The sequence below is a fragment of the Rhinichthys klamathensis genome, unplaced genomic scaffold (assembly GCF_029890125.1).
Source record: "Rhinichthys klamathensis goyatoka isolate OS25496 unplaced genomic scaffold, OSU_Roscu_1.1 h1tg000009l_1, whole genome shotgun sequence".
Lineage (NCBI taxonomy): Eukaryota > Metazoa > Chordata > Actinopteri > Cypriniformes > Leuciscidae > Rhinichthys > Rhinichthys klamathensis.
In genome coordinates, this window is record NW_026606562.1 from 4,003,022 (window position 1) to 4,027,937 (window position 24,916).

Here is a 24,916-nt window from a genome sequence, read left to right on the forward strand (position 1 = left end):
ACAGCAAGTACAGCAAGCACAGCAAGTACAGCAAGTACTGCAAGTACAGCAGCGCATCAAGCATTTAAGCACCAATAGCAGTGCAGAGCCGCAAGAACAAAAACAGCACAAATTGAATATACATGTAAATGAAGCACAGCGAGCATTTAAGCACCAACAGCAGAGCAGAGCTGGAAGGAATTGAAATGACAACTTTATAGTCATCCCATATGGGACTCGAACCCACGACCAGAATGGTTCGGGATTCGAGATGCATGGTTTAGCTGATTGCGCCACTCAGAGGACGTGAATTTCAAGACAGCAGAGGAGAGGGTTCAGTGTGAGAATGAGTTCACAAAAAAGTTCCATGACATGTTAACCAGATTAGCATGCTAAGCTAGCTTAATGCTAATTTAGCTTATGACGTGGTACATCCAATCCTGGCAAAATAGATATCATCGGATTCGACATCATGCAAGGAATCGATAGACACCAATTTTATGATTTTGTGACAAACTGTTCACAAGTTACAGCCTCTGAACCAATGTTGGGTCGAACTTGTTACATTTGCGACATCATAACTTTTTTTTTTCCAGTATAGCAAAAAAATCGGGAACAGTACTTCTGTGCGGCTCGGTCCGAAGATCATTTGAGCAAATTTTGGACAATTTTGGACAAATTTTGAAGGAGGAGTAGCGAAAAAACTGTTTTACATTCGCTCCAATATGGCGGCCAGTCACATTGTTGGAAAATAGCATATGAGATATCGTTGAAATCGGCATAAGCCAAGGAATATATTGACATAAATAAATCAAATTTCAAGCAATGATAGCAAAAGTTATAAGCGTTTTTTCAAAAAACAATGATATCTCTGGAACACTAGGTGGCGCTGTGATCAAACTTCTCATGTACCTTCGGGCCATGCTAATGATGATCCATACCAAATGTGGTGAGGAAATTTCAAATAGTTTAAAAGATATTGCAAATTATGACAAAATTCAAAATGGCGGACACGGGGTACATCCCATCATGGCAAAATTGATATCCACGGATTCGGCATGATGCAAGGAATCCATAGATACCACAATTATGAATTTCTGACAAACTGTTCAAAAGTAATTGGCCAAAATAGCAATTTGTCATATCTCATGACCCGTAGGTGGCGCTATTCCCAACTTTGGCATGGGACCTCAGAACATGCTTCCGATGAAGTGTACCAATTTTCGTTTCGATTGATCAAACTTTGGCCGAGATACAGCCTCTTAGCCAATTTTGGGTGGACCTTGTTAAGTTTGCGACATTATAACTTTTTTTTTCCAGTATAACAAAAAAATCGGGAACAGTACTTTTATGCGGCTCAGTCTGAAGATCATTTGAGTGCATGTTTGGAGAAAATTGGACAAAATTTGAAGGAGGAGTAGCGAAATAACTGAATACTGTACATTTCAAAATGGCCACTACTGTAATGGGCGGGGTCTTAATGTAAGGTATTGGTTGTGATCAGCATGATGAGTGGAATCAGGTGTACTAAGTTTCATGTCTCTAGATCAAAGGGTTCAAAAGTTATAACCATTTCAATGTTGAATTTTTGAACTGGTGGTGGCGCTATAGAGTTGGTTCTAGAGACTCAATATTTGGCTCAATTACTTTTCATGACCATTACTATAAGTGTGCCAAATTTCATCATTTTCCTATGTACGGTTCATAGGGCTGCCATAGACTTCCATTTGCGGAAGAAGAATAATAATAATAATAAGAAAACCAACAGATACAATAGGTGCCTCTGCACCTTCGGTGCTTGGCCCCTAACTAACAGATACAATAGGTGCCTCTGCACCTTCGGTGCTTGGCCCCTAATTAAAGCTGCAAGCAGCCTTACGGGGCCAAGCCTTCAATGGTTCCATGGGTTCAAAAAGTACTTAAAAATACTTTGCTTTCAAAACTTTAAAAGAAACTTTAATAACCAAAGTATTCTTACTCATTAACTTCTTACCTCACAAAAGAAATGAGATCATCCAGCTGCCGAGGTTCAGTAGTAAAAAAGAGAATGAACTCAAAATAAAGACTTTGCATATAAATGAAACACACGTTGTATTTAATAGGAAGAAAGAATAGTACAATGCTTTTCAGTATGATAAAGAAATTGAAATGACACAACTTTATAAAGTTGTAAGACAAAGGACTTGAACCCACAATCTCTGGGTCATATGCCTGTCACTCATTGAGCCCCTGGGAAGTCATGTGTTTCCATAGATGTAGAAGTTCCATAGTTCAAATGAGAATCAACTCAAAATGAAGATTTAGTATTTAAATGGACAGCATGTTACGTTTAATGAGTTTAGTTGATATTATTGTGATTCACTGTTAGGTGGTTGTCCTGCACCTTTAACAAATAAAGTTAGTCCAAGATGCAGTATATAGATCAATAAAATATTATTTTACAACATTAAGATTAACAGGTTCTTGTAAGAATCTTACAATTCTGGACTTTTGGTACTACTTAGGATATTGAACTGCACTAAAGGAGAGAATGTTTTGTTTTTGCATGTGGGTCCTAAAGTCTGGAGCAGGTTTCCTGATAATATTCACTATTCTGTCAAACATTCCTAGTTTAATTGTAGATTAAACACTTCTCTTTAAACAAGAATTCACGCAATGCATTTTATAATCTTGTAATTTTGTTATATTAGATCTAATACATATTTTTATGTTCTATTTTCAGTTTCTAAATTGTCATGGGCATATTAGATATTAGTTCATTAAGTTAATATTCAGAAAAAATACAAGTACTCCACAGCAACTCTAGGGGTCACTGTTTGACAAATGGAAATTTTGCATGGTGTGTCTTTGATGTAATACAACACTATTAACTAAAGCTTAAAACAATTATTGAACCTGGTCTTTAAACTGTAGAAGTTTGTCAGTTTATAAATCCATTAACACCATATACCTAGCCTCCCTTTGTTCTACTAATGGTCACAATTGTGACCTGACGAATAATCAAGTTTTTTGTATGGATTTTGAGATATATTTTTGACGTAATTGTTAAAGATTGTTTAATATCCTTATGTATTCATACATGTTATCTCAGGGAAAAGAAATTGGAATTACATGGGTTAACTGCCATATGCAACTGTAACCTATATTTTTGCTACAAGTACATTACTTTGACAGTCATCTTTGATAATGTCTTGTACAATTAAGTTTTTTTTTTTATGCTGCCTAGAAACAATATTGTGAGAGGTGATAAAAATGTGAATTAAAAATAACTATTATTTTTAGTTTAAATACCATTTAGCACATTGGATAAAGTAAGCAAATTAGAGGGGGCCTTTGAAGTGATTTTAAAGCACCATTGTTGCATATTTAAATCTTTACAGAACAGAATACCAACCGTTTCTTTAGTTATTCACAATGACACTTATGGTTACACTACTTGCTTTTCCCAGTATGGTTTGTGAAACTAAACTTAGTGCCTAGTTAAGAATGGCTAGAAGAATGCACGCAACTTTCCAAATGTAAGATAAGCCCATGCAATAAAGGTCACATATTCCAAGAATTGACACACATTTGTTTTAATAAAAAAAAAAAAATACATTAAACAACATTTAACAAAGCTTTGCCATAAAAATGAAATAAAAATCAATCAGTAGCATTTCAGAACATAATGGACAAAATTAACCTAATTTCAATAGAAAACATGACTTAAATCAATATTTGCCATTCATTAAAAAAAAAACAAAAAAAAAAAAAAACACCAATACCATCATTTCAATATATATACACACACACACACAACCATCTTAGTTGTGCATTTCAATACAAAGTCATTTTTGTATTATTTTTACAGCACTCTTCTTAGTCAAAGGTTTTTTAGCTGGTGTAATAGGAGGCGTTGTTGGCTCAGATGGTCTTTTAACTGGAGACTTGGGTTCTGGAGTGCTTTGTGTCTCTGTGACACAGAGGACAGGGTTGATTTCATCGATATTCACTTCAAATAAATCCTCATCACTGGGATGAGCGGATGAAGCGTTTTCAATATTGGTGACTTCCAAACAGTTATTATATGTTAAAGTCAGTTCATCGGAGGATAGAAAGAGTTCTTCTATATCTTGTGAATCACAAGTTGACAGTTCAAGTTCTGGTGCTATGAATTTTGACAAAGTTGAGTTCGAAACCGTAAGAGAAGTTATTTGACTGTCTTGATTTATCTCAATTATTCCATTGCATTTTGTTATATAGCTTTTTGTGTTCCGTAGAATTTTGCAAGTCGGGCAACGGTGAAATTGCTGTTTGATGTTGAATTGTTCTTGTGATTTGTGGCATTTTGGACATTGTTTTTTAATGTTTATTTGCACCCCTATTGGCTTTTGTTTCACCACTGTATTAGGTAGAGAGGGTTCTTTACTGATTTTAGGGCCTTGACCAGGTGGGAAAACTTGGTCCTGTGCAATAGGTTCCATGGTTGTTTTCAGGGTTGTTGTGAGGCTCTTAAGGCTGTTGTACAGTCTAGTTTTAAGATTGGTAAAGGTGTAGGAGTTACCTAGTTGCAGTTTTGAAACTTGGTTTTCCCAAAGAGTAAGTTGAATTTCTCCAGATGGATCTTGCAAGGAACATTCTTGGATCTCACAGTCTGTACCCCAGGCCTTTACAGTAGTTGCGTTGTTTAGCTTGCATACTGTTGCAGATATTTTAGTGATCTGAAAATTTAAAGAAAATCGTACATGTACAATCAAAAATATACATCAATAAACATGATTACAAGGGAAATGTATACAACTGCTGTTGTGGTCATAAGAAGAGGAAATAGCCAAACTTTTCCACACATTAACCAATTTGAAACGCATTAATCATGTTTGTAAAGCATCTAGCAAAGATAACTGAGAAGCAGAGTAATCTTTGCCTGTGCATCTGAAAAATCTTTCACATTTTAGCATTTTTTTGAACGTCAGGCTACTTTAAAATGTTTTTCTCCCCATAAAAACGATTTTGCACAATCTACAGAGGGCTAATATATGTGATTGTACTACTCTCCAGAGCATTACTACAACAAGTAAACAACCCTGTAGGCTATTTACACAGTGAGAAGGTTGAAAAAAAAACAGCTTACCAATTGTCGTGATCCCAGAGTTTTTGCTTCTTCTACAGTGAGTTTTTCTATCTCTTTTGGTGGTTTGTGGGGAAATGTAGATGTTGCGACTTCCACAGCAGTACTCCGATCACACTGAATGAAATATTCAGAATTATTGAGGCCTAAAGAATGAAAAAAGTGAGAATTGATATGGGCTTGTTTGTACAATGAATTTGAAAGGAATACGATTACTGAAAGTTTATCAGATAGAAAACAGGATTAAATAGCTAGACTACCACTTACTTGGCTTTTTTGTTATGTTTGACAGTTTAACCGCTGTCCGATTTAATGCTAATGTTGTCCAAGTTTGATGTTTTTCGTGCGCAAAGATGACAGCTTGGTGATATTCACTGCGACCTGTTTGCAAAGTTGCATTAAAAAACTTTGAGTTTGTTCTAGACAGTTGCACTCTGGAAACTGCATGAATGTAAACATAAATGCAGTTGTCAGATTCACTGGTCTCTGGTCTATTTAAATATTTGTTCATTTTTGCTGTTGCATGAAAAAAGAGGTTTGCAAGTGGTGTGATTTATAGTAGATTAGGCCTACTAGAACAGAAATTGACAATGCTTGGTATGCAATTAACAAACGATTCAATTAGGGTGATTGCAGGAATTAGTAATACATTCATCAAATTGCTGAGTTAATCATTTTAGAATTGGGAAGCTTGGTTTAGTGGAGGCAAGAAATGGATCTGAAAGTCTGCTGGAAATAATTGAAAGGTAAATTTACTTGTATAATGCCTTTTAGGGATGGAGAAATGAAGCCTCTTGAACTTAATTAAGCTTTACTCTGATTGTTTTGGGAAAATATTCAAAGCATCAGGAGCAGCAATAAACCTGGAGTGCAGCTCTGTGTATAATGATAGTGTATTGTTTGATGTGTAATGATATTTTGTTGCTTATTTGAGAATAAATAATTGTATACATTATGTAAATTCTTTAGGTTAGCTTTTACTAGTCTTTTTGGCAATATACCTCAACTAATTGATGTTGATCCAAATAATGTACTGTTAGAATAGTAACTATTTGTAATTTAACATTCATGTAGTAACTAAATAACTTCTATTTACAATTACAATTTATTTTTTAAAACAATTCTTAATGTTAGATAATACAAAAATGTTCATGTATTTTAATGTGATTTTATGGTTTACTATTATGATAAAATTACTTTTATTTATTGTCCACATGACGAGAAGGAAAAACTGATATTCAAGTCACTAAGTAAGTCTAATGTTTATGGGACTTAAAATAATTAAAAGATATGCATATGTACACATTCAAATGTTTAATGTCAGATCAGTTAATATTGTGGAGTTGGTCAAACCATTTCTTGTATGGAATTGAAAGTATTCTTTACTATATACTTTGCAATAAAATGTTGCCAGTGGTTGATCAATTGAATAGGCATTTGTGTTCTGTTTGAAGCTTTATGTATTTAACTTGAAATGTAAAAAAGGCAGCACAATTTAAAAAAATAGAGGTTTACCTAGACCACCACAAACATCTTATCATACCCTTCTGCTCTCCAGTTCACTACTTTACACACAATGCACAAACACATATATGAAGTTGAGAATTAACACATGGAGGCAAAAAAAAAAAGAGGATACGACTATACATAGGAAGAAAACAACCAATTTATGTAACTGCTTACAATGCAATTAGAATAGTTGAAAGTCAATGACTGCTCATTTGTTCACAAACCTTTCTGGATATTTAAGACTTCAGGTAAGAATCAACATAGAATGAACAAAAACACATTTCTAATCCCAAAAGAAAGATTACAACAATGCTTATCTGGATAATAAAGGAATTGAAATGACAACTTAACACATTTTTTTTTTAAATTAAAGTTGTCCCACATGGGGCTTGAACCCACTATCTCTGGGTCAGATATCTGTCACTCATCTCATTGCACCACTTGGAAGTTGTGTTTTGGCCAAGATGCAGAAGATCCATAGTTCAAGTGAGAAGCAACTCAAAATGAAGAATTTTTAAATAAATTATCTGTGTGTTCTATTCTACTAGCTCCTTCACCTGGAACAGAAGCAACTTGTCCACCACTTAAAGCCTTATGGTTTAGCCTGATAACTGAAGAGCCACATTAGAAAGAATGGCATCTGGCTAGCATGCTAACCAATTAGTATGCTAAGCTAACTAAGATAAGGCAACAAACACAGGCTAGATCAACTGCAGAGAGGAAGATCTTTGGTATGGGGGCTACTATCAAAAACCTGTTCATCATTTCTGTGCAGCTCGGTCCAAAGATCATCTGATCACACGTTGGACTACTCACTACAAGTGTTTCATAATCAATTAATTTCATAATACACAATTTTAAAGTTGTCCCACACGGGACTCGAACCCACTATCTATGGGTTAGATGCCTGTCACTCATCTCGTTGAGCCACTTGCCAGACATGCATCCACACAGCTGCCGAAATTCAATATTTTCAAGAGAGAATCAAGTCAAAATTAAGAATTTTGAAGTAAATGGAGAACATTTTGTATTTAAAAAGTTTAGATTAAATCATCCAAAATTGGTCAGATTACTACTCATTACCATCACTACAAGTGTGCCAATTTTCTAACTTGTGGTTCATAGGGCTGCCATTGACTACCCTTCTGGAAGAAGAACAACAATGAATTGGACGTAAAAGCACTGCATGTTGTGTGTGGCAGCTTCAGATGAGATCATTCTTATGCACAATGCCTGGAACAGATGCAACTTCTGCATCTTTTCCTGCCACAGTACCTCATGCGGTCTGGGCACATGTCACACTGAGTGGCGAACCCACGACGCTGAACATCGGGATCCGTGGTGTAACACGTTGAGCTAATCACTCATGCACGTTCACCAGCCTGCTGAGTAGAGGTTTCAGTGTGAGAATGAGTTCACAAAAAGTTCCATGACATGTTAACCAGATAAGCATGCTAAGCTAGCTTAATGCTAATTTAGCTTATAACGTGGTACATCCAATCCTGGCAAAATAGATATCGTCGGATTTGACATGATGCAAGGAATCGATAGACACCAATTTTATGATTTTTTGACAAACTGTTCACAAGTTACAGCCTCTGAACCAATGTTGGGTCGACCTTGTTAAATTTGCGACATCATAACTTTTTTTATTACAGTATAGCAAAAAAATCGGGAACAGTACTTCTGTGCGGCTCGGTCCGAAGATCATTTGAGCAAATTTTGGACAATTTTGGACAAATTTTGAAGGAGGAGTAGCGAAAAAACTGTTTTACATTCGCTCCAATATGGCGGCCAGTCACATTGTTGGAAAATGACAAATGAGATATCGTCTAAATCGGCATAAACCAAGGAACATAATGTCATAAAGAACTCAAAATTTGAACAATATTTTCAAATGTTATAAGCGTTTTTTCAAAAAACAATGATATATCTGGAACACTAGGTGGCGCTGTGATCAAACTTCTCATGTCGCTTTAGGACATGGTGTCGGTCATCCCTACCAAATTGTGTGCTGATATGTCAAATAGTTTAAAAGATATTGCAATTTATGACAAAATTCAAAATGGCGGACACGTGGTACATCCCATCATGGCAAAATCGATATCCACGGATTCGGCATGACGCAAGGAATCCATAGATACCACAATTATGAATTTCTGACAAACTGTTCAAAAGTTATTGGCCAAAATAGCAATTTGTCATATCTCATGACCCGTAGGTGGCGCTATTCCCAACTTTGGCATGGGACCTCAGAACATGCTTCCGATGAAGTGTACCAATTTTCGTTTCGATTGATCAAACTTTGGCCGAGATACAGCCTCTTAGCCAATTTTGGGTGGACCTCGTTAAGTTTGCGACATTATAACTTTTTTTTTTCCAGTATAACAAAAAAATCGGGAACAGTACTTTTATGCGGCTCAGTCTGAAGATCATTTGAGTGCATGTTTGGAGAAAATTGAACAAAATTTGAAGGAGGAGTAGCGAAATAACTGAATACTGTACATTTCAAAATGGCCACTACTGTAATGGGTGGGGTCTTAATGTAAGGTATTGGTTGTGATCAGCATGATGAGTGGAATCAGGTGTACTAAGTTTCATGTCTCTAGATCAAAGGGTTCAAAAGTTATAACCATTTCAATGTTGAATTTTTGAACTGGTGGTGGCGCTATAGAGTTGGTTCTAGAGACTCAATATTTGGCTCAATTACTTTTCATGACCATCACTATAAGTGTGCCTAATTTCATCATTTTCCTATGTACGGTTCATAGGGCTGCCATAGACTTCCATTTGCGGAAGAAGAAGAAGAATAATAATAAATATAGCTGCAAGCAGCAACACGGGGCCAAGCCCTGCAAGGCACCGCAATTAGAACAATTACAGCAAAGTTCAAAGGCTTGGCACCGCAATTAGAACAATTACAGCAAAGTTAAAAGGCTTGGCACCGCAATTAGAACAAGTACAGCAAAGTTGAAAGGCTTGGCACCGCAAGCAGAACAAGTACTGCAAACTGCAAGTACAGCAAGCTGCAAGTACAGCAAGCACAGCAAGTACAGCAAGCACAGCAAGTACAGCAAGTACAACAAGTACAGCAAGTACAGCAAGGACAGCAAGTACAGCAAGTACTGCAAGTACAGCAGCGCATCAAGCATTTAAGCACCAATAGCAGTGCAGAGCCGCAAGAACAAAAACAGCACAAATTGAATATACATGTAAATGAAGCACAGCTAGCATTTAAGCACCAACAGCAGAGCAGAGCCGGAAGGAATTGAAATGACAACTTTATACACAATTTTAAAGTCGTCCCACATGGGACTCGAACCCACGACCAGAATGGTTCGGGATTCGAGATGCATGGTTTAGCTGATTGCGGCACTCAGAGGACATGACTTTCAAAACAGCAGAGGAGAGGGTTCAGTGTGAGAATGAGTTCACAAAAAAGTTCCATGACATGTTAACCAGATTAGCATGCTTATGACGTGGTACATCCAATCCTGGCAAAATAGATATCATCGGATTCGACATGATGCAAGGAATCGATAGACACCAATTTTATGATTTTGTGACAAACTGTTCACAAGTTACAGCCTCTTAGCCAATTTTGGGTTGACCTTGTTAAATTTGTGACATCATAACTTTTTTATTACAGTATAGCAAAAAAATCGGGAACAGTACTTTTATGCGGCTCGGTCCGAAGATCATTTGAGCAAATTTTGGACAATTTTGGACAAATTTTGAAGGAGGAGTAGCGAAAAAACTGTTTTACATTTGCTCCAATATGGCGGCCAGTCACATTGTTGGAAAATGACAAATGAGATATCGTCTAAATCGGCATAAACCAAGGAACATAATGTCATAAAGAACTCAAAATTTGAACAATATTTTCAAATGTTATAAGCGTTTTTTCAAAAAACAATGATATATCTGGAACACTAGGTGGCGCTGTGATCAAACTTCTCATGTCGCTTTAGGACATGGTGTCGGTCATCCCTACCAAATTGTGTGCTGATATGTCAAATAGTTTAAAAGATATTGCAATTTATGACAAAATTCAAAATGGCGGACACGTGGTACATCCCATCATGGCAAAATTGATATCCACGGATTCGGCATGATGCAAGGAATCCATAGATACCACAATTATGATTTTCTGACAAACTGTTCAAAAGTTATTGGCCAAAATAGCAATTTGTCATATCTCATGACCCGTAGGTGGCGCTGTTCCCAACTTTGGCATGGGACCTCAGAACATGCTTCCAATGAAGTGTACCAATTTTCGTTTCGATTGATCAAACTTTGGCCGAGATACAGCCTCTTAGCCAATTTTGGGTGGACCTCGTTAAGTTTGCGACATTATAACTTTTTTTTTTCCAGTATAACAAAAAAATCGGGAACAGTACTTTTATGCGGCTCAGCCTGAAGATCATTTGAGTGCATGTTTGGAGAAAATTGGACAAAATTTGAAGGAGGAGTAGCGAAAAAACTGAATACTGTACATTTCAAAATGGCCACTACTGTAATGGGCGGGGTCTTAATGTAAGGTATTGGTTGTGATCAGCATGATGAGAGGAATCAGGTGTACCAAGTTTCATGTCTCTAGATCAAAGGGTTCAAAAGTTATAACCATTTCAATGTTGAATTTTTGAACTGGTGGTGGCGCTATAGAGTTGGTTCTAGAGACTCAATATTTGGCTCAATTACTTTTCATGACCATCACTATAAGTGTGCCAAATTTCATCATTTTCCTATGTACGGTTCATAGGGCTGCCATAGACTTCCATTTGCGGAAGAAGAAGAAAACTATTATTCTGACAATAACAATTGCTATTAAAGCTGCAAGCAGCCTTACGGGGCCAAGCCTTCAATGGTTCCATGGGTTCAAAAAGTACTTAAAAATACTTTGCTTTCAAAACTTTAAAAGAAACTTTAATAACCAAAGTATTCTTACTCATTAACTTCTTACCTCACAAAAGAAATGAGATCATCCAGCTGCCGAGGTTCAGTAGTAAAAAAGAGAATGAACTCAAAATAAAGACTTTGCATATAAATGAAACACACGTTGTATTTAATAGGAAGAAAGAATAGTACAATGCGTTTCAGGATGATAAAGAAATTGAAATGACACAACTTTATAAAGTTGTAAGACAAAGGACTTGAACCCACAATCTCTGGGTCATATGCCTGTCACTCATTGAGCCCCTGGAAAGTCATGTGTTTCCATAGATGTAGAAGTTCCATAGTTCAAATGAGAATCAACTCAAAATGAAGATTTAGTATTTAAATGGACAGCATGTTACGTTTAATGAGTTTAGTTGATATTATTGTGATTCACTGTTAGGTGGTTGTCCTGCACCTTTAACAAATAAAGTTAGTCCAAGATGCAGTATATAGATCGATAAAATATTATTTTACAACATTAAGATTAACAGGTTCTTGTAAGAATCTTACAATTCTGGACTTTTGGTACTACTAAGAATATTGAACTGCACTAAAGGAGAGAATGTTTTGTTTTTGCATGTGGGTCCTAAAGTCTGGAGCAGGTTTCCTGATAATATTCACTATTCTGTCAAACATTCCTAGTTTAATTGTAGATTAAACACTTCTCTTTAAACAAGAATTCACGCAATGCATTTTATAATCTTGTAATTTTGTTATATTAGATCTAATACATATTTTTATGTTCTATTTTCAGTTTCTAAATTGTCATGGGCATATTAGATATTAGGTCATTAAGTTAATATTCAGAAAAAATACAAGTACTCCACAGCGACTCTAGGGGTCACTGTTTGACAAATGGAAATTTTGCATGGTGTGTCTTTGATGTAATACAACACTATTAACTAAAGCTTAAAACAATTATTGAACCTGGTCTTTAAACTGTAGAAGTTTGTCAGTTTATAAATCCATTAACACCATATACCTAGCCTCCCTTTGTTCTACTAATGGTCACAATTGTGACCTGACGAATAATCAAGTTTTTTGTATGGATTTTGAGATATATTTTTGACGTAATTGTTAAAGATTGTTTAATATCCTTATGTATTCATACATGTTATCTCAGGGAAAAGAAATTGGAATTACATGGGTTAACTGCCATATGCAACTGTAACCTATATTTTTGCTACAAGTACATTACTTTGACAGTCATCTTTGATAATGTCTTGTACAATTAAGTTTTTTTTTTATGCTGCCTAGAAACAATATTGTGAGAGGTGATAAAAATGTGAATTAAAAATAACGATTATTTTTAGTTTAAATACCATTTAGCACATTGGATAAAGTAAGCAAATTAGAGGGGGCCTTTGAAGTGATTTTAAAGCACCATTGTTGCATATTTAAATCTTTACAGAACAGAATACCAACCGTTTCTTTAGTTATTCACAATGACACTTATGGTTACACTACTTGCTTTTCCCAGTATGGTTTGTGAAACTAAACTTAGTGCCTAGTTAAGAATGGCTAGAAGAATGCACGCAACTTTCCAAATGTAAGATAAGCCCATGCAATAAAGGTCACATATTCCAAGAATTGACACACATTTGTTTTAATAAAAAAAAAAAAATACATTAAACAACATTTAACAAAGCTTTGCCATAAAAATGAAATAAAAATCAATCAGTAGCATTTCAGAACATAATGGACAAAATTAACCTAATTTCAATAGAAAACATGACTTAAATCAATATTTGCCATTCATTAAAAAAAAAAAAAAAAAAAAAAAAAAACACCAATACCATCATTTCAATATATATACACACACACACACAACCATCTTAGTTGTGCATTTCAATACAAAGTCATTTTTGTATTATTTTTACAGCACTCTTCTTAGTCAAAGGTTTTTTAGCTGGTGTAATAGGAGGCGTTGTTGGCTCAGATGGTCTTTTAACTGGAGACTTGGGTTCTGGAGTGCTTTGTGTCTCTGTGACACAGAGGACAGGGTTGATTTCATCGATATTCACTTCAAATAAATCCTCATCACTGGGATGAGCGGATGAAGCGTTTTCAATATTGGTGACTTCCAAACAGTTATTATATGTTAAAGTCAGTTCATCGGAGGATAGAAAGAGTTCTTCTATATCTTGTGAATCACAAGTTGACAGTTCAAGTTCTGGTGCTATGAATTTTGACAAAGTTGAGTTCGAAACCGTAAGAGAAGTTATTTGACTGTCTTGATTTATCTCAATTATTCCATTGCATTTTGTTATATAGCTTTTTGTGTTCCGTAGAATTTTGCAAGTCGGGCAACGGTGAAATTGCTGTTTGATGTTGAATTGTTCTTGTGATTTGTGGCATTTTGGACATTGTTTTTTAATGTTTATTTGCACCCCTATTGGCTTTTGTTTCACCACTGTATTAGGTAGAGAGGGTTCTTTACTGATTTTAGGGCCTTGACCAGGTGGGAAAACTTGGTCCTGTGCAATAGGTTCCATGGTTGTTTTCAGGGTTGTTGTGAGGCTCTTAAGGCTGTTGTACAGTCTAGTTTTAAGATTGGTAAAGGTGTAGGAGTTACCTAGTTGCAGTTTTGAAACTTGGTTTTCCCAAAGAGTAAGTTGAATTTCTCCAGATGGATCTTGCAAGGAACATTCTTGGATCTCACAGTCTGTACCCCAGGCCTTTACAGTAGTTGCGTTGTTTAGCTTGCATACTGTTGCAGATATTTTAGTGATCTGAAAATTTAAAGAAAATCGTACATGTACAATCAAAAATATACATCAATAAACATGATTACAAGGGAAATGTATACAACTGCTGTTGTGGTCATAAGAAGAGGAAATAGCCAAACTTTTCCACACATTAACCAATTTGAAACGCATTAATCATGTTTGTAAAGCATCTAGCAAAGATAACTGAGAAGCAGAGTAATCTTTGCCTGTGCATCTGAAAAATCTTTCACATTTTAGCATTTTTTTGAACGTCAGGCTACTTTAAAATGTTTTTCTCCCCATAAAAACGATTTTGCACAATCTACAGAGGGCTAATATATGTGATTGTACTACTCTCCAGAGCATTACTACAACAAGTAAACAACCCTGTAGGCTATTTACACAGTGAGAAGGTTGAAAAAAAAACAGCTTACCAATTGTCGTGATCCCAGAGTTTTTGCTTCTTCTACAGTGAGTTTTTCTATCTCTTTTGGTGGTTTGTGGGGAAATGTAGATGTTGCGACTTCCACAGCAGTACTCCGATCACACTGAATGAAATATTCAGAATTATTGAGGCCTAAAGAATGAAAAAAGTGAGAATTGATATGGGCTTGTTTGTACAATGAATTTGAAAGGAATACGATTACTGAAAGTTTATCAGATAGAAAACAGGATTAAATAGCTAGACTACCACTTACTTGGCTTTTTTGTTATGTTTGACAGTTTAACCGCTGTCCGATTTAATGCTAATGTTGTCCAAGTTTGATGTTTTTCGTGCGCAAAGATGACAGCTTGGTGATATTCACTGCGACCTGTTTGCAAAGTTGCATTAAAAAACTTTGAGTTTGTTCTAGACAGTTGCACTCTGGAAACTGCATGAATGTAAACATAAATGCAGTTGTCAGATTCACTGGTCTCTGGTCTATTTAAATATTTGTTCATTTTTGCTGTTGCATGAAAAAAGAGGTTTGCAAGTGGTGTGATTTATAGTAGATTAGGCCTACTAGAACAGAAATTGACAATGCTTGGTATGCAATTAACAAACGATTCAATTAGGGTGATTGCAGGAATTAGTAATACATTCATCAAATTGCTGAGTTAATCATTTTAGAATTGGGAAGCTTGGTTTAGTGGAGGCAAGAAATGGATCTGAAAGTCTGCTGGAAATAATTGAAAGGTAAATTTACTTGTATAATGCCTTTTAGGGATGGAGAAATGAAGCCTCTTGAACTTAATTAAGCTTTACTCTGATTGTTTTGGGAAAATATTCAAAGCATCAGGAGCAGCAATAAACCTGGAGTGCAGCTCTGTGTATAATGATAGTGTATTGTTTGATGTGTAATGATATTTTGTTGCTTATTTGAGAATAAATAATTGTATACATTATGTAAATTCTTTAGGTTAGCTTTTACTAGTCTTTTTGGCAATATACCTCAACTAATTGATGTTGATCCAAATAATGTACTGTTAGAATAGTAACTATTTGTAATTTAACATTCATGTAGTAACTAATTAACTTCTATTTACAATTACAATTTATTTTTTAAAACAATTCTTAATGTTAGATAATACAAAAATGTTCATGTATTTTAATGTGATTTTATGGTTTACTATTATGATAAAATTACTTTTATTTATTGTCCACATGACGAGAAGGAAAAACTGATATTCAAGTCACTAAGTAAGTCTAATGTTTATGGGACTTAAAATAATTAAAAGATATGCATATGTACACATTCAAATGTTTAATGTCAGATCAGTTAATATTGTGGAGTTGGTCAAACCATTTCTTGTATGGAATTGAAAGTATTCTTTACTATATACTTTGCAATAAAATGTTGCCAGTGGTTGATCAATTGAATAGGCATTTGTGTTCTGTTTGAAGCTTTATGTATTTAACTTGAAATGTAAAAAAGGCAGCACAATTTAAAAAAATAGAGGTTTACCTAGACCACCACAAACATCTTATCATACCCTTCTGCTCTCCAGTTCACTACTTTACACACAATGCACAAACACATATATGAAGTTGAGAATTAACACATGGAGGCAAAAAAAAAAAGAGGATACGACTATACATAGGAAGAAAACAACCAATTTATGTAACTGCTTACAATGCAATTAGAATAGTTGAAAGTCAATGACTGCTCATTTGTTCACAAACCTTTCTGGATATTTAAGACTTCAGGTAAGAATCAACATAGAATGAACAAAAACACATTTCTAATCCCAAAAGAAAGATTACAACAATGCTTATCTGGATAATAAAGGAATTGAAATGACAACTTAACACATTTTTTTTTTAAATTAAAGTTGTCCCACATGGGGCTTGAACCCACTATCTCTGGGTCAGATATCTGTCACTCATCTCATTGCACCACTTGGAAGTTGTGTTTTGGCCAAGATGCAGAAGATCCATAGTTCAAGTGAGAAGCAACTCAAAATGAAGAATTTTTAAATAAATTATCTGTGTGTTCTATTCTACTAGCTCCTTCACCTGGAACAGAAGCAACTTGTCCACCACTTAAAGCCTTATGGTTTAGCCTGATAACTGAAGAGCCACATTAGAAAGAATGGCATCTGGCTAGCATGCTAACCAATTAGTATGCTAAGCTAACTAAGATAAGGCAACAAACACAGGCTAGGTCAACTGCAGAGAGGAAGATCTTTGGTATGGGGGCTACTATCAAAAACCTGTTCATCATTTCTGTGCAGCTCGGTCCAAAGATCATCTGATCACACGTTGGACTACTCACTACAAGTGTTTCATAATCAATTAATTTCATAATACACAATTTTAAAGTTGTCCCACACGGGACTCGAACCCACTATCTATGGGTTAGATGCCTGTCACTCATCTCGTTGAGCCACTTGCCAGACATGCATCTACACAGCTGCCGAAATTCAATATTTTCAAGAGAGAATCAAGTCAAAATTAAGAATTTTGAAGTAAATGGAGAACATTTTGTATTTAAAAAGTTTAGATTAAATCATCCAAAATTGGTCAGATTACTACTCATTACCATCACTACAAGTGTGCCAATTTTCTAACTTGTGGTTCATAGGGCTGCCATTGACTACCCTTCTGGAAGAAGAACAACAATGAATTGGACGTAAAAGCACTGCATGTTGTGTGTGGCAGCTTCAGATGAGATCATTCTTATGCACAATGCCTGGAACAGATGCAACTTCTGCATCTTTTCCTGCCACAGTACCTCATGCGGTCTGGGCACATGTCACACTGAGTGGCGAACCCACGACGCTGAACATCGGGATCCGTGGTGTAACACGTTGAGCTAATCACTCATGCACGTTCACCAGCCTGCTGAGTAGAGGTTTCAGTGTGAGAATGAGTTCACAAAAAGTTCCATGACATGTTAACCAGATAAGCATGCTAAGCTAGCTTAATGCTAATTTAGCTTATAACGTGGTACATCCAATCCTGGCAAAATAGATATCGTCGGATTCGACATGATGCAAGGAATCGATAGACACCAATTTTATGATTTTGTGACAAACTGTTCACAAGTTACAGCCTCTTAGCCAATTTTGGGTTGACCTTGTTAAATTTGTGACATCATAACTTTTTTATTACAGTATAGCAAAAAAATCGGGAACAGTACTTTTATGCGGCTCGGTCCGAAGATCATTTGAGCAAATTTTGGACAATTTTGGACAAATTTTGAAGGAGGAGTAGCGAAAAAACTGTTTTACATTCGCTCCAATATGGCGGCCAGTCACATTGTTGGAAAATGACAAATGAGATATCGTCTAAATCGGCATAAACCAAGGAACATAATGTCATAAAGAACTCAAAATTTGAACAATATTTTCAAATGTTATAAGCGTTTTTTCAAAAAACAATGATATATCTGGAACACTAGGTGGCGCTGTGATCAAACTTCTCATGTCGCTTTAGGACATGGTGTCGGTCATCCCTACCAAATTGTGTGCTGATATGTCAAATAGTTTAAAAGATATTGCAATTTATGACAAAATTCAAAATGGCGGACACGTGGTACATCCCATCATGGCAAAATCGATATCCACGGATTCGGCATGATGCAAGGAATCCATAGATACCACAATTATGATTTTCTGACAAACTGTTCAAAAGTTATTGGCCAAAATAGCAATTTGTCATATCTCATGACCCGTAGGTGGCGCTATTCCCAACTTTGGCATGAGACCTCAGAACATGCTTCCGATGAAGTGTACCAATTTTCGTTTCGATTGATCAAACTTTGGCCGAGATACAGCCTCTTAGCCAATTTTGGGTGGACCTCGTTAAGTTTGCGACATTATAACTTTTTTTTTCCAGTATAACAAAAAAATCGGGAACAGTACTTTTATGCGGCTCAGTCTGAAGATCATTTGAGTGCATGTTTGGAGAAAATTGGACAAAATTTGAAGGAGGAGTAGCGAAATAACTGAATACTGTACATTTCAAAATGGCCACTACTGTAATGGGCGGGGTCTTAATGTAAGGTATTGGTTGTGATCAGCATGATGAGTGGAATCAGGTGTACTAAGTTTCATGTCTCTAGATCAAAGGGTTCAAAAGTTATAACCATTTCAATGTTGAATTTTTGAACTGGTGGTGGCGCTATAGAGTTGGTCCTAGAGGGTCAAAAATTGGTCCAATTACTATTCATTAGCATCACTACAAGTGTGCCAAATTTCATCATTTTCCTATGTACGGTTCATAGGGCTGCCATAGACTCCCATTCACGGAATAATAATAATAATAATAAGAAAACCAACAGATACAATAGGTGCCTCTGCACCTTCGGTGCTTGGCCCCTAATAAGAAAACCAACAGATACAATAGGTGCCTCTGCACCTTCGGTGCTTGGCCCCTAATTAAAGCTGCAAGCAGCCTTACGGGGCCAAGCCTTCAATGGTTCCATGGGTTCAAAAAGTACTTAAAAATACTTTGCTTTCAAAACTTTAAAAGAAACTTTAATAACCAAAGTATTCTTACTCATTAACTTCTTACCTCACAAAAGAAATGAGATCATCCAGCTGCCGAGGTTCAGTAGTAAAAAAGAGAATGAACTCAAAATAAAGACTTTGCATATAAATGAAACACACGTTGTATTTAATAGGAAGAAAGAATAGTACAATGCGTTTCAGGATGATAAAGAAATTGAAATGACACAACTTTATAAAGTTGTAAGACAAAGGACTTGAACCCACAATCTCTGGGTCATATGCCTGTCACTCATTGAGCCCCTGGAAAGTCATGTGTTTCCATAGATGTAGAAGTTCCATAGTTCAAATGAGAATCAACTCAAAATGAAGATTTAGTATTTAAATGGACAGCATGTTACGTTTAATGAGTTTAGTTGATATTATTGTGATTCACTGTTAGGTGGTTGTCCTGCACCTTTAACAAATAAAGTTAGTCCAAGATGCAGTATATAGATCGATAAAATATTATTTTACAACATTAAGATTAACAGGTTCTTGTAAGAATCTTACAATTCTGGACTTTTGGTACTACTAAGAATATTGAACTGCACTAAAGGAGAGAATGTTTTGTTTTTGCATGTGGGTCCTAAAGTCTGGAGCAGGTTTCCTGATAATATTCACTATTCTGTCAAACATTCCTAGTTTAATTGTAGATTAAACACTTCTCTTTAAACAAGAATTCACGCAATGCATTTTATAATCTTGTAATTTTGTTATATTAGATCTAATACATATTTTTATGTTCTATTTTCAGTTTCTAAATTGTCATGGGCATATTAGATATTAGGTCATTAAGTTAATATTCAGAAAAAATACAAGTACTCCACAGCGACTCTAGGGGTCACTGTTTGACAAATGGAAATTTTGCATGGTGTGTCTTTGATGTAATACAACACTATTAACTAAAGCTTAAAACAATTATTGAACCTGGTCTTTAAACTGTAGAAGTTTGTCAGTTTATAAATCCATTAACACCATATACCTAGCCTCCCTTTGTTCTACTAATGGTCACAATTGTGACCTGACGAATAATCAAGTTTTTTGTATGGATTTTGATATATATTTTTGACGTAATTGTTAAAGATTGTTTAATATCCTTATGTATTCATACATGTTATCTCAGGGAAAAGAAATTGGAATTACATGGGTTAACTGCCATATGCAACTGTAACCTATATTTTTGCTACAAGTACATTACTTTGACAGTCATCTTTGATAATGTCTTGTACAATTAAGTTTTTTTTTTATGCTGCCTAGAAACAATATTGTGAGAGGTGATAAAAATGTGAATTAAAAATAACGATTATTTTTAGTTTAAATACCATTTAGCACATTGGATAAAGTAAGCAAATTAGAGGGGGCCTTTGAAGTGATTTTAAAGCACCATTGTTGCATATTTAAATCTTTACAGAACAGAATACCAACCGTTTCTTTAGTTATTCACAATGACACTTATGGTTACACTACTTGCTTTTCCCAGTATGGTTTGTGAAACTAAACTTAGTGCCTAGTTAAGAATGGCTAGAAGAATGCACGCAACTTTCCAAATGCAAGATAAGCCCATGCAATAAAGGTCACATATTCCAAGAATTGACACACATTTGTTTTAATAAAAAAAAAACACATTAAACAACATTTAACAAAGCTTTGCCATAAAAATGAAATAAAAATCAATCAGTAGCATTTCAGAACATAATGGACAAAATTAACCTAATTTCAATAGAAAACATGACTTAAATCAATATTTGCCATTCATTAAAAAAAAAAAAAACAAAAAAAAACACCAATACCATCATTTCAATATATATACACACACACACACAACCATCTTAGTTGTGCATTTCAATACAAAGTCATTTTTGTATTATTTTTACAGCACTCTTCTTAGTCAAAGGTTTTTTAGCTGGTGTAATAGGAGGCGTTGTTGGCTCAGATGGTCTTTTAACTGGAGACTTGGGTTCTGGAGTGCTTTGTGTCTCTGTGACACAGAGGACAGGGTTGATTTCATCGATATTCACTTCAAATAAATCCTCATCACTGGGATGAGCGGATGAAGCGTTTTCAATATTGGTGACTTCCAAACAGTTATTATATGTTAAAGTCAGTTCATCGGAGGATAGAAAGAGTTCTTCTATATCTTGTGAATCACAAGTTGACAGTTCAAGTTCTGGTGCTATGAATTTTGACAAAGTTGAGTTCGAAACCGTAAGAGAAGTTATTTGACTGTCTTGATTTATCTCAATTATTCCATTGCATTTTGTTATATAGCTTTTTGTGTTCCGTAGAATTTTGCAAGTCGGGCAACGGTGAAATTGCTGTTTGATGTTGAATTGTTCTTGTGATTTGTGGCATTTTGGACATTGTTTTTTAATGTTTATTTGCACCCCTATTGGCTTTTGTTTCACCACTGTATTAGGTAGAGAGGGTTCTTTACTGATTTTAGGGCCTTGACCAGGTGGGAAAACTTGGTCCTGTGCAATAGGTTCCATGGTTGTTTTCAGGGTTGTTGTGAGGCTCTTAAGGCTGTTGTACAGTCTAGTTTTAAGATTGGTAAAGGTGTAGGAGTTACCTAGTTGCAGTTTTGAAACTTGGTTTTCCCAAAGAGTAAGTTGAATTTCTCCAGATGGATCTTGCAAGGAACATTCTTGGATCTCACAGTCTGTACCCCAGGCCTTTACAGTAGTTGCGTTGTTTAGCTTGCATACTGTTGCAGATATTTTAGTGATCTGAAAATTTAAAGAAAATCGTACATGTACAATCAAAAATATACATCAATAAACATGATTACAAGGGAAATGTATACAACTGCTGTTGTGGTCATAAGAAGAGGAAATAGCCAAACTTTTCCACACATTAACCAATTTGAAACGCATTAATCATGTTTGTAAAGCATCTAGCAAAGATAACTGAGAAGCAGAGTAATCTTTGCCTGTGCATCTGAAAAATCTTTCACATTTTAGCATTTTTTTGAACGTCAGGCTACTTTAAAATGTTTTTCTCCCCATAAAAACGATTTTGCACAATCTACAGAGGGCTAATATATGTGATTGTACTACTCTCCAGAGCATTACTACAACAAGTAAACAACCCTGTAGGCTATTTACACAGTGAGAAGGTTGAAAAAAAAACAGCTTACCAATTGTCGTGATCCCAGAGTTTTTGCTTCTTCTACAGTGAGTTTTTCTATCTCTTTTGGTGGTTTGTGGGGAAATGTAGATGTTGCGACTTCCACAGCAGTACTCCGATCACACTGAATGAAATATTCAGAATTATTGAGGCCTAAAGAATGAAAAAAGTGAGAATTGATATGGGCTTGTTTGTACAATGAATTTGAAAGGAATACGATTACTGAAAGTTTATCAGATAGAAAACAGGATTAAATAGCTAGACTACCACTTACTTGGCTTTTTTGTTATGTTTGACAGTTTAACCGCTGTCCGATTTAATGCTAATGTTGTCCAAGTTTGATGTTTTTCGTGCGCAAAGATGACAGCTTGGTGATATTCACTGCGACCTGTTTGCAAAGTTGCATTAAAAAACTTTGAGTTTGTTCTAGACAGTTGCACTCTGGAAACTGCATGAATGTAAACATAAATGCAGTTGTCAGATTCACTGGTCTCTGGTCCATTTAAATATTTGTTCATTTTTGCTGTTGCATGAAAAAAGAGGTTTGCAAGTGGTGTGATTTATAGTAGATTAGGCCTACTAGAACAGAAATTGACAATGCTTGGTATGCAATTAACAAACGATTCAATTAGGGTGATTGCAGGAATTAGTAATACATTCATCAAATTGCTGAGTTAATCATTTTAGAATTGGGAAGCTTGGTTTAGTGGAGGCAAGAAATGGATCTGAAAGTCTGCTGGAAATAATTGAAAGGTAAATTTACTTGTATAATGCCTTTTAGGGATGGAGAAATGAAGCCTCTTGAACTTAATTAAGCTTTACTCTGATTGTTTTGGGAAAATATTCAAAGCATCAGGAGCAGCAATAAACCTGGAGTGCAGCTCTGTGTATAATGATAGTGTATTGTTTGATGTGTAATGATATTTTGTTGCTTATTTGAGAATAAATAATTGTATACATTATGTAAATTCTTTAGGTTAGCTTTTACTAGTCTTTTTGGCAATATACCTCAACTAATTGATGTTGATCCAAATAATGTACTGTTAGAATAGTAACTATTTGTAATTTAACATTCATGTAGTAACTAATTAACTTCTATTTACAATTACAATTTATTTTTTAAAACAATTCTTAATGTTAGATAATACAAAAATGTTCATGTATTTTAATGTGATTTTATGGTTTACTATTATGATAAAATTACTTTTATTTATTGTCCACATGACGAGAAGGAAAAACTGATATTCAAGTCACTAAGTAAGTCTAATGTTTATGGGACTTAAAATAATTAAAAGATATGCATATGTACACATTCAAATGTTTAATGTCAGATCAGTTAATATTGTGGAGTTGGTCAAACCATTTCTTGTATGGAATTGAAAGTATTCTTTACTATATACTTTGCAATAAAATGTTGCCAGTGGTTGATCAATTGAATAGGCATTTGTGTTCTGTTTGAAGCTTTATGTATTTAACTTGAAATGTAAAAAAGGCAGCACAATTTAAAAAAATAGAGGTTTACCTAGACCACCACAAACATCTTATCATACCCTTCTGCTCTCCAGTTCACTACTTTACACACAATGCACAAACACATATATGAAGTTGAGAATTAACACATGGAGGCAAAAAAAAAAAGAGGATACGACTATACATAGGAAGAAAACAACCAATTTATGTAACTGCTTACAATGCAATTAGAATAGTTGAAAGTCAATGACTGCTCATTTGTTCACAAACCTTTCTGGATATTTAAGACTTCAGGTAAGAATCAACATAGAATGAACAAAAACACATTTCTAATCCCAAAAGAAAGATTACAACAATGCTTATCTGGATAATAAAGGAATTGAAATGACAACTTAACACATTTTTTTTTTTAAATTAAAGTTGTCCCACATGGGGCTTGAACCCACTATCTCTGGGTCAGATATCTGTCACTCATCTCATTGCACCACTTGGAAGTTGTGTTTTGGCCAAGATGCAGAAGATCCATAGTTCAAGTGAGAAGCAACTCAAAATGAAGAATTTTTAAATAAATTATCTGTGTGTTCTATTCTACTAGCTCCTTCACCTGGAACAGAAGCAACTTGTCCACCACTTAAAGCCTTATGGTTTAGCCTGATAACTGAAGAGCCACATTAGAAAGAATGGCATCTGGCTAGCATGCTAACCAATTAGTATGCTAAGCTAACTAAGATAAGGCAACAAACACAGGCTAGGTCAACTGCAGAGAGGAAGATCTTTGGTATGGGGGCTACTATCAAAAACCTGTTCATCATTTCTGTGCAGCTCGGTCCAAAGATCATCTGATCACACGTTGGACTACTCACTACAAGTGTTTCATAATCAATTAATTTCATAATACACAATTTTAAAGTTGTCCCACACGGGACTCGAACCCACTATCTATGGGTTAGATGCCTGTCACTCATCTCGTTGAGCCACTTGCCAGACATGCATCTACACAGCTGCCGAAATTCAATATTTTCAAGAGAGAATCAAGTCAAAATTAAGAATTTTGAAGTAAATGGAGAACATTTTGTATTTAAAAAGTTTAGATTAAATCATCCAA